This window comes from Onychostoma macrolepis, chromosome 06, assembly GCF_012432095.1.
Source record: "Onychostoma macrolepis isolate SWU-2019 chromosome 06, ASM1243209v1, whole genome shotgun sequence".
Taxonomy (NCBI): domain Eukaryota; kingdom Metazoa; phylum Chordata; class Actinopteri; order Cypriniformes; family Cyprinidae; genus Onychostoma; species Onychostoma macrolepis.
In genome coordinates, this window is record NC_081160.1 from 25843292 (window position 1) to 25852455 (window position 9164).

Sequence of the window (9164 nt, forward strand, 5' to 3'; positions counted from 1 at the left end):
AAATTTTGTCCCAGTCCTCCCCTGGAACCAAGATTCAAATACACACATGATGTAACTGTATTTTATTAATTTATTTAATTGGCATATATTTTATTAATTGAATGGGCATAATAATGCATTCATCTAGGAATATGGTATTAATTTCCATGGTATCTCTAGACCAATTGGTTCCATTCTTTTTTCTTTTCTTTTCTAGGGGATGTCTGTTTGAGGCTTCCTTCACATCTAAGACACTTTGAATGTTGTTTTTTTTTTAAAGCGCCACCATCTGAAGTTATACATTGGTAGATACAAGGTTCCCAAAGGCCCTCTTCTTGTGACATATGTGTTCCATAACTAGATGTCTCAAACATTTCTCCAGAACTTGTGGCTTTACAGTCAGCTTTAGCTGAGGATTAGGCACTCCTGAAATTGATTTATTTCAGCACTAAAACTGTTTATTAAATATAATAGACCATCAAAGTTGTCAGTGGATGGAAGAGAGAAAAAGGGGGCCATCATCATTTACCACCAAAGTGAGCGCTTTTAAAAGAGGCAGTTGAAACGTCTTGGTTAAGGCTGAGGTACCACATGGTCTCAAATTACATGTGCATCTTTAACCAATTCCAGAAGAGGCTAAGGAATTTTTGTTCTAATGACATAGCCATTTACTGTAAATTTTTATTTTTCAGTGCTTTTTTCTTCTCTTTTAGCTTATAAATCTCCTCTAACCTTCTATTAACAGCACAAGAAATACAAATTATAAATGTATGATTGGTTAGCTTCAGTCAGGAAAAGATTTTCAAGTCACATAAAGTTAAATACAAGGAAGTAGAAAGAGAATGTTTATTGAACATTTCTCATATAATTTATCACACTTCTCCTCCCCCATATGAAAAGAGCAGCATATCTGTAACATACATTTCAGCAGCACACAAACATATCAGGACATTTCAACCAAAGTGGCCTCCTTCCAAATCTGGTAAGGACTAGTCTGTCCCGCATCAGGCATATCAACAAACAGAGCACGCCAAACTATGGGTGGTCCGATTATCATTATTTGTGTCTTAAACAAGCCTGGAATCTTTAAATACGTGGCAGATGCCAGGCACCCTTTTCTGCAGAGTAATGTGTGCTTCCAAATGTCCCAAACAGCTTCTTTATTTCAAGCAACACTTTCTTCCCATGATTAACAATTTGTGGAGGATTTTTAATTCCTTTAGATGATAAATAGTTCTTATTTTGGCCCACGTTATGACTTTGTGGTTAAACTACTGAGAGTTGAAATGTTAACATGAGTATTCTGACATTCTGTAAGGCACAGTGATGTTCGATGTGACAGGAAATTTCGGTCATGGATTAATGCGCTGTGACACCACTGTTTTGATAGCAAATTACTAACAAATGAAAGCAACTGCATTTGTAAAACTTTCCACAGCAGTTAGCTGTTTCTGTTTACGACATCCCATGGAGAATGACTTGATGTTGACACAGTTGTAGACATCATCTGTAATGATGTGTGTCACTGATGAAAGCTTTCAACACATATGCTTTTTAAGTCATTTATCAGAATGCATACTTCTAATCATCTGCAACATCTGGAATAACCATGGGATATGTAAACCAAAGTGAAGACAGAGAGAAAGCATGCATAGTGGAATGTAAACTTTAAGTGTGGTATTTTTATGGAGAGTTTCAGTGTAAGAGGCATTATGGGGACCATATTTTGTATGTTTATTATAGTTGTTTACTGAGGCAATTATCACTATTTTAGTTGCTTACAATTAGAGGTTTGTTCTAAATGTTAAACTAAGGCACAACTTCCTGCACCGTTTATGCTACTTGCATGAATAATACCCAAAAACATGTGGCTTGTTGAGGAGAGTTGTACTATTACATTTCTAACTGATTAGATTTGTGATTTTTTTACCTGGTGGATGATGTTTAATAATAAATGTAATTTTAAAAAAATTAATTATTTTCTATTTTAGTTGTTTAGTTGTGTTTTTTTTTTTTTTTTTACAGGCAAGCATACTTACAATAAATAAATAAATTGTAAAATTACAAGATGTAATTACAATCCAAACACATTAGAAGTGGTGGGGTGGTATATTTCCAAAGGGGTTTTGTCAATTTAAATTACCTCAAAAACAAACTCTGGTCATAAGGCTTATATGAATTGATGACAGTGATGCCATCATAGAATGTAATCATAGAAAAATGCAACAAAAGATAATAAAAATGCCGCCAAGTCAAAAAGCGGAGCAGCAGACATGTGGAAGAATTCAGAGTGAGCTTTGGGAAGACGTCCAGGAATGAGAAGACGTTATCGTCGGTCCCCATCAGGCCTGAGTTATGAGAAGCATCAGTGATCTCTTGTTCTTTGTGCAGAAATCAAACGTCCTATCTTCATATTTAATGCAGCACACTCATAAAAAAGCACACAGATGCAGGGATGCATGCGGGGGAACGGGGACGTGCTCATGCCCACTCTTGTGTAAGGGAGCTTGGAGATTGAGAAGACAAGAAGTCTGTCAGGTTGAAGCTCGTCGCAGATGGTTTAATCAGACAGGTGGCACAGATTTCTCACCCATCACCACATAATCTGCAGACTTTTTCTACATGATTTTAGAGGAAACCCTGTTGATCAGAATTATAATGCATTAAATGAAACTAAAAGTACAGTTTTAACAATACAATATTAATTTATGAAGTAGATATTTACTTTTTTACTTTATGGTGCTTCCATTTTTAAAACTGGTTGCAAAGATGCTAAGGTTTTTCATGCATAATTACTTACTTTTTGGCCCAATTCAGAAGAGTTTGTATCTGTGGTCTCTAGATATGACTCAGGTCCCTCCGCTATTGTAAAATGATGAGATTTTTTTTGCTTGTTTTTTTCATCCAGTGGATGAAATACAATCATTTATAAAAAAGTATATATATATCATATCTCTCCTTAACAAGTCTCATTATTCGAGGTCTCATTCATGTCTGTAACAAAAACATTCAGAACATTTCATGTGCCAAAGTTTATGATTCTTGCTGTTGCATCCAATTTGATCAATAAGGAGTTAGAATTGCTCTAAGAATAAGATTTTATGAACACTTCATAGAATAAAACTAGGCCTATAATCATAATCATGGCGCTCAGTAGGGCAAATTCTTGTGTTTTGTTAAGTATGAAAACCTCCCTTGTCTCATGAGAAATATCCACAGCGCTACACATCCATGCCCTGTGTAACAGTATAAATCAATGCTATTGATAAAATTTAAATGGCATAACTGCAGCTCTTTGAACCTTTACATATGAATTATTACATAGTTTTGTTTAAGAAAAAAAAAGATAAAATAAGGATCTCCCACCACTATGGTGAGTTATAAACCTTTATTATACATGTCACCACTTCATCTTCAGGATGACTGCTAGGTTAGATAAGCAAAGAGAAAACGCCTACGCTCTTTACCCAAAACAAACGCACTGAAACGCAGCTCCTCAGCACGAACAGAACTCTATGAGTCCTTCAAAAGAGAATGAGTGATACAGACTGATCCGAAACAGCTGGATGGCTCTCTTGAGCAACAAGGGGCCAGTGACACACTAGCCTGACTCTGTGTTTTAAATATAAACACGTGGGCTTCCCTGTTCCTTTTGATCGCACTTTCCATTTTGAAAAAGTGCCATTTATAATCAGCAGCCTGAGGTGATAACCCTTTACAGATGCTTGTGTTAAAGTCCAATGCAAGGCATTCCACGCCTGTTTGAGTATGGTGATGACACTTTTTATAAAAGCATGTGTTCTGTTCCATGCAGGGGTTACATTTGAACAATGCTAGACTGAAGTGAAGGACCAGATGGATACAGACAGAGCACAGGTATTGGTTGAATGTTTCTAGGTCCTGTTTTCCCTCAGATTAACCTCAGAACACATCTGCTTCCTGGTGCAGGGTGAGTGAAAGCACAGTCGAGCAGCTGTCCACCTCACTGAGCCGACTGCAGTGAACTGACCTTGAACATTTGACCGCAGTAAAACTAAGCCTTGGATTATTTCAAGAAGCATTTGTTCGTTTAATATCAGGAGCTCTATCTTAGTAATCATATTTAGGCAAGTAAAATTTTTTCTTTATGTAGGTTAAGGCTTTGATTTTCTTTAACATTATTATCCTATGCCCTATTCTATTGGTTTCTTCATTATATTAAAATCCTAATACATTTGGTAAAACTTTACATTAATATTAGTTAATTAATTAGGTATAATTAAACTATTTTTACATCTTATTTTGATCTGTTAATGTCAATTTCGTAATCATTGTGCACATGTGTCATATTACTGTTTAGTAACTTAAAATTTTCATCATATATAAATGTTAAATAATTGAAAATGTTAAAATATATTGGTATATGTAGTAAAATAAATATTAGATTATGAACCTTCAGAGAAATTCTATAAAATGATTGTTAATACTGTTAGTTGCATTAACTAACGCTACTAATTATTATCTGTAATTTATTTAATTCATTTTGTTATTGCTATCATCACTTTCACAATTTTTGTTGCCAAAACACTACCCCCAATTTATATATATATATATATATATATATATATATATATATATATATAAATATATAATATAAAGATTTCACGCATATATTTTTAATATACGCACCCTGTTTTTGTTTTGTTTTTTTGCCTGAATAATCCCAGTGAAATCCACTGTATCTGAAGTAATTTTGTTTGTTTGTTTTGTTTTTTTAATTATAATTTTTTTTTAGGAGCCTATTAGAGACTGCATAACATGGAGCAGTATTACAATGATTTGGACTTTGAAAAAATTTCCATCCTTTAAAGTCCACATCAAAAACCTAAACTAAAGTGACCTGAGGATTACAAGATTGAGGTAAAGCTGGGCTAAATGACTCATGGCGTTCCTGCTCAGAAGTTGCCACAAAGCTCTTGGACCCAATGACTTTGAAACCGAGCAGCTGATGAAAGCTTAAGGTCCGTTTACAGCTGTGCAGATGTGCAGCCCATGCATGTAACACGCATTGCTGGAAACATATAAAGTTTGGTGAGACCAGCTGCATTCTTTACATTCTACTCAAATAAGTATAAGAAACCTTTGTAGAGGTTTTAGAATAAAAAGAAGCTTACTAAAAGAAGCTTTGGTGCTCTGATGTTGAAAGGCCATTTAGAGACATTCAAGCCAAGTCTGTTTTACGCCAACGTCTCTCTGGACTGCATTGAGACTAATTAGAAACTTCAGATAACATTGAGGCTGTACTGAAAGATCATTGAGGGGACTTTCCCTCTCCAACAGAGAAAGAGCAATGAGGAGTTGGTGGTTAGCTTGGACGCAAATGAGTGGCTCAGAGGTCAACATAGCCAGTGCAGTTGATTTGAACAGTTAATGCGTTTAACAGTTTCTAACTAGATCGTTTCCAACCTCCTGGCTTCTTACATGATGTTACCATGAAGGTATTGATGGAGTGACCAAAATCATAACCTACAGGAGTCTCTCTGTCTCTCGCCGTCATGCGCTGCAAATATTTCTGTCTCGTAAAGTCGGCAGTCGCACCAAGTTCAAAGAGTGCACTTTCTTCTGAGGGTGGGCACTTTGGCCCCGTGTCGAGAGTCTGACAATGCCTATAGAAGATTTACAAGTCTATGAAACGAGTTATCAGATAAAACATTCATCTGAGAGCGAGACAGAAGCAGGAACGGTAAGCTAAGCAGCCGCGAGGTGTAGGGTGAAGGAAACCAGAGAGATATGAGAGAGGTGAAGCGAGGAGACATAGACTTGAAGAGAGACCGAGCGTTCTCAATAACGAAGATCACTTTATCATCCTTTTCCATCACAACCATTCTCTATTCTCATCCCATCTGGATGTTTCTCAAAATAAACATTTATTGACCTGAAAAATTCTCTCTCTTTTCTGGAGATATCAGATAACTCAATCCATCAGTCCACAGACCACAAAATTATACAGCTAATACTCCATCCACCAGGCAGCTCGATATGACTAAATGTGAAAATCAGCGAAAAGAAGCAGGCCTGAGACATCCCGGCACCAAATAATTGAACGTTAAGATGCAATTGAATGAGCAAGACCTGTCAGTTAGGCTCAAAATGAAACAACAGTAATGTCAAAACGGGCAAATGAACACACATCTGGTAGAAAGATGTCCTCTTATTTGTCTAGGTGGCTTGCGGTAGCCAGGCTTATCCTGACAAAGCTATTCCTTTCTAAATAGATATAAATTATTTAACATCGAAAGTCTGCCTAAGTATTCCTGATGAATGATATCGGCTAGCGTTGAGGAATTTTGAGAACTCTAATTGCGAAATGACAGTGGGAGGATTCTGTAAATGTGGGCTGGATATCATGTTTTTGCCCTGATTCTCTGCTAGTTGGATAAATCCCTTAGTTATAGTTAAAGATGTTGTGTTGATGTTGGGTTACAATCTAAGCTAAATTGACATGGTGATGGTGAGGTGAGGCATTAACAGTGGAATAGAATGGGGAGATTTTTGTTGGATTTGAAAGCAGAAATGTGAATTTATAATTATTTTGAACTATAAAGTTGTTCTGGCCATTTTTACAGTCGTTTTAGGTTTATTGCATTTAATTGTCATGGCTACAAAGTTGTAAAGTTAATGTCTTGTGGCTAAAGTATAATAATTTTATGTTTACAGATTGGCTTTAGTAGCTTCCATATGAAATGCATCACTGTAACCCAGATTTTAAGAAACGTAGGGTTGAAAACAAGTTGAAATTTTTATGTTATACAGGTGCATCTCAATAAATTAGAATGTCGTGGAAAAGTTCATTTATTTCAGTAATTCAACTCAAATTGTGAAACTCGTGTATTAAATAAATTCATTGCACACAGACTGAAGTAGTTTAAGTCTTTGGTTCTATTAATTGTGATCATTTTGGCTCACATTTATTTAACAAAAACCCAAATCTCAACAAATTAGAATACTTCATAAGGCCAATAAAAAAAAAAAAACATTTTTAGTGAATTGTTGGCCTTCTGGAAAGTATGTTCATTTACACTATATGTACTCAATGCTTGGTAGGGGCTCCTTTTGCTTTAATTACTGCCTCAATTCAGCGTGGCATGGAGGTGATCAGTTTGTGGCACTGCTGAGGTGGTATGGAAGCCCAGGTTTCTTTGACAGTGGCCTTCAGCTCATCTGCATTGTTGGGTCTGGTGTCTCTCATCTTCCTCTTGACAATACCCCATAGATTCCCTATGGGGTTCAGGTCTGGTGAGTTTGCTGGCCAGTTAAGCACACCAACACCATGGTCATTGAACCAGCTTTTGGTACCTTTGGCAGTGTGGGCAGGTGCCAAGTCCTGCTGGAAAATGAAATCAGCATCTCCATAAAGCTTGTCAGCAGATGGAAGCATGAAGTGCTCTAAAACTTCCTGGTAGATGGCTGCGTTGACTGTGGACTTCAGAAAACACAGTGGACCAACACCAGCAGATGACATGGCAGCCCAAATCATCACTGACTGTGGAAACTTCACACTGGACTTCAAGCAACATGGATTCTGTGCCTCTCCACAATTCCTCCAGATTCTGGGACCTTGATTTCCAAATGAAATGCAAAATTTACTTTCATCTGAAAAGAGGACTTTGGACCACTGAGCAGTCCAGTTCTTTTTCTCCACAGCCCAGGTAAGATGCTTCTGACATTGTCTCTGGTTCAGAAATGGCTTGGTAGCCCTTTTCCTGAAGTCGTCTGAGCGTAGTGACTCTTGATGCACTGACTCTAGCTTCAGTCAATTCCTTGTGAAGCTTTCACAAGTGTTTGAATCAGCTTTGCTTGGCAGTATTTTCAAGCTTGCAGTCATCCCTGTTGCTTGTGCACCTTTTCCTACCCAAATTCTTCCTTCCAGTCAACTTTGCATTTAATATGCTTTGATACAGCACTCTGTAAACAGCCACACCTTTCAGTAATGACCCTCTGTGACTTACCCTCTTTGTGGAGGGCGTCAATGTTCGTCTTCTGGATCATTGCCAAGTCAGCAGTCTTCTCCATTATTGTGGTTTCAAAGATGGTCATTAATTGAAACTCAAATGTAAATATTCTAATATTTTGAGATACTGATTTTTGACTTTCATGAGTTGTAAGCTCTAATCATCCAAAATAAAAATAAAAAACTTTTGAAATGTTTTACTTTACATGCAATGAATCTAAAATCACTTTCACTTTTTGAAATAACTTACAAGAAAAAATGAACTTTTCCACGACATTCTAATTTATTGAGATGCACCTGTATATTAATATATTTTTAAAATGTTAGTGGTAATCAACATTATGCAAAATGAGCTTATCTTGTATTGAACACACAATATTTCTGCCTTAAAGAACAGCGTAAGCCTCATAAAACCATAGGAGATAAAAGTATGGCTAAAGTTGTTCTGCAGTGTTAAAACTGGCATGAACAATCCTGGAGAGACAGATAGAGATGGAAAGAAATGACTTTGTGGAATGCTGGAATTTCACAGGTTTTGGAGTGAAAAGAATGTGGTTGAATACACAGATTCAGATCTGAGTAGGAAATGGAAGCATGTCTGAACAGAAGTAGGAAGAAGCATCCAGCCAATAAGTACATGGTTTGAGTGTCACTCCTCAGTAGCTTCAGGGTCTGACCTATAATGATATAATTTATATGCTGAATATTACAGACTAACAAACAAAATAAAACGCATGGGAAATGGTTTGCCACAGGGTGATGTTCTGGAATTACATGTTGTTTACTTAAGGAGGTATCAGAAGATTTTCAGAAAAGCCCAGAAGCGACAGTTAGCATTCAGCCCGACCAAATATATTTTATTTTAGTCATACAGATAGTTTCCCTATTTGAGACATGTGAGACATCTAATACAGATCAAATACATGCCATTGTGACATGAATGACATTTTAGAACTGATATTTGTGTGTGCTACTTTTCTAAAGTTTCATGAATTTGTAGTTTAGTTTTAGCGAATATTTTACTTTTTAAATTATCACTAAAAGCCATCATTTAATGCTGTAGATCCATCCAACTATCCATCCGTCCATCAATTTAAATTCATTACACCCTTATAGGTTGTGTTAAATTTTGATTAACTTATTAAAAAGCTTATTGCTGTTAGGTTATCAAAGCAATTTCTACAGTTTGTAAAGT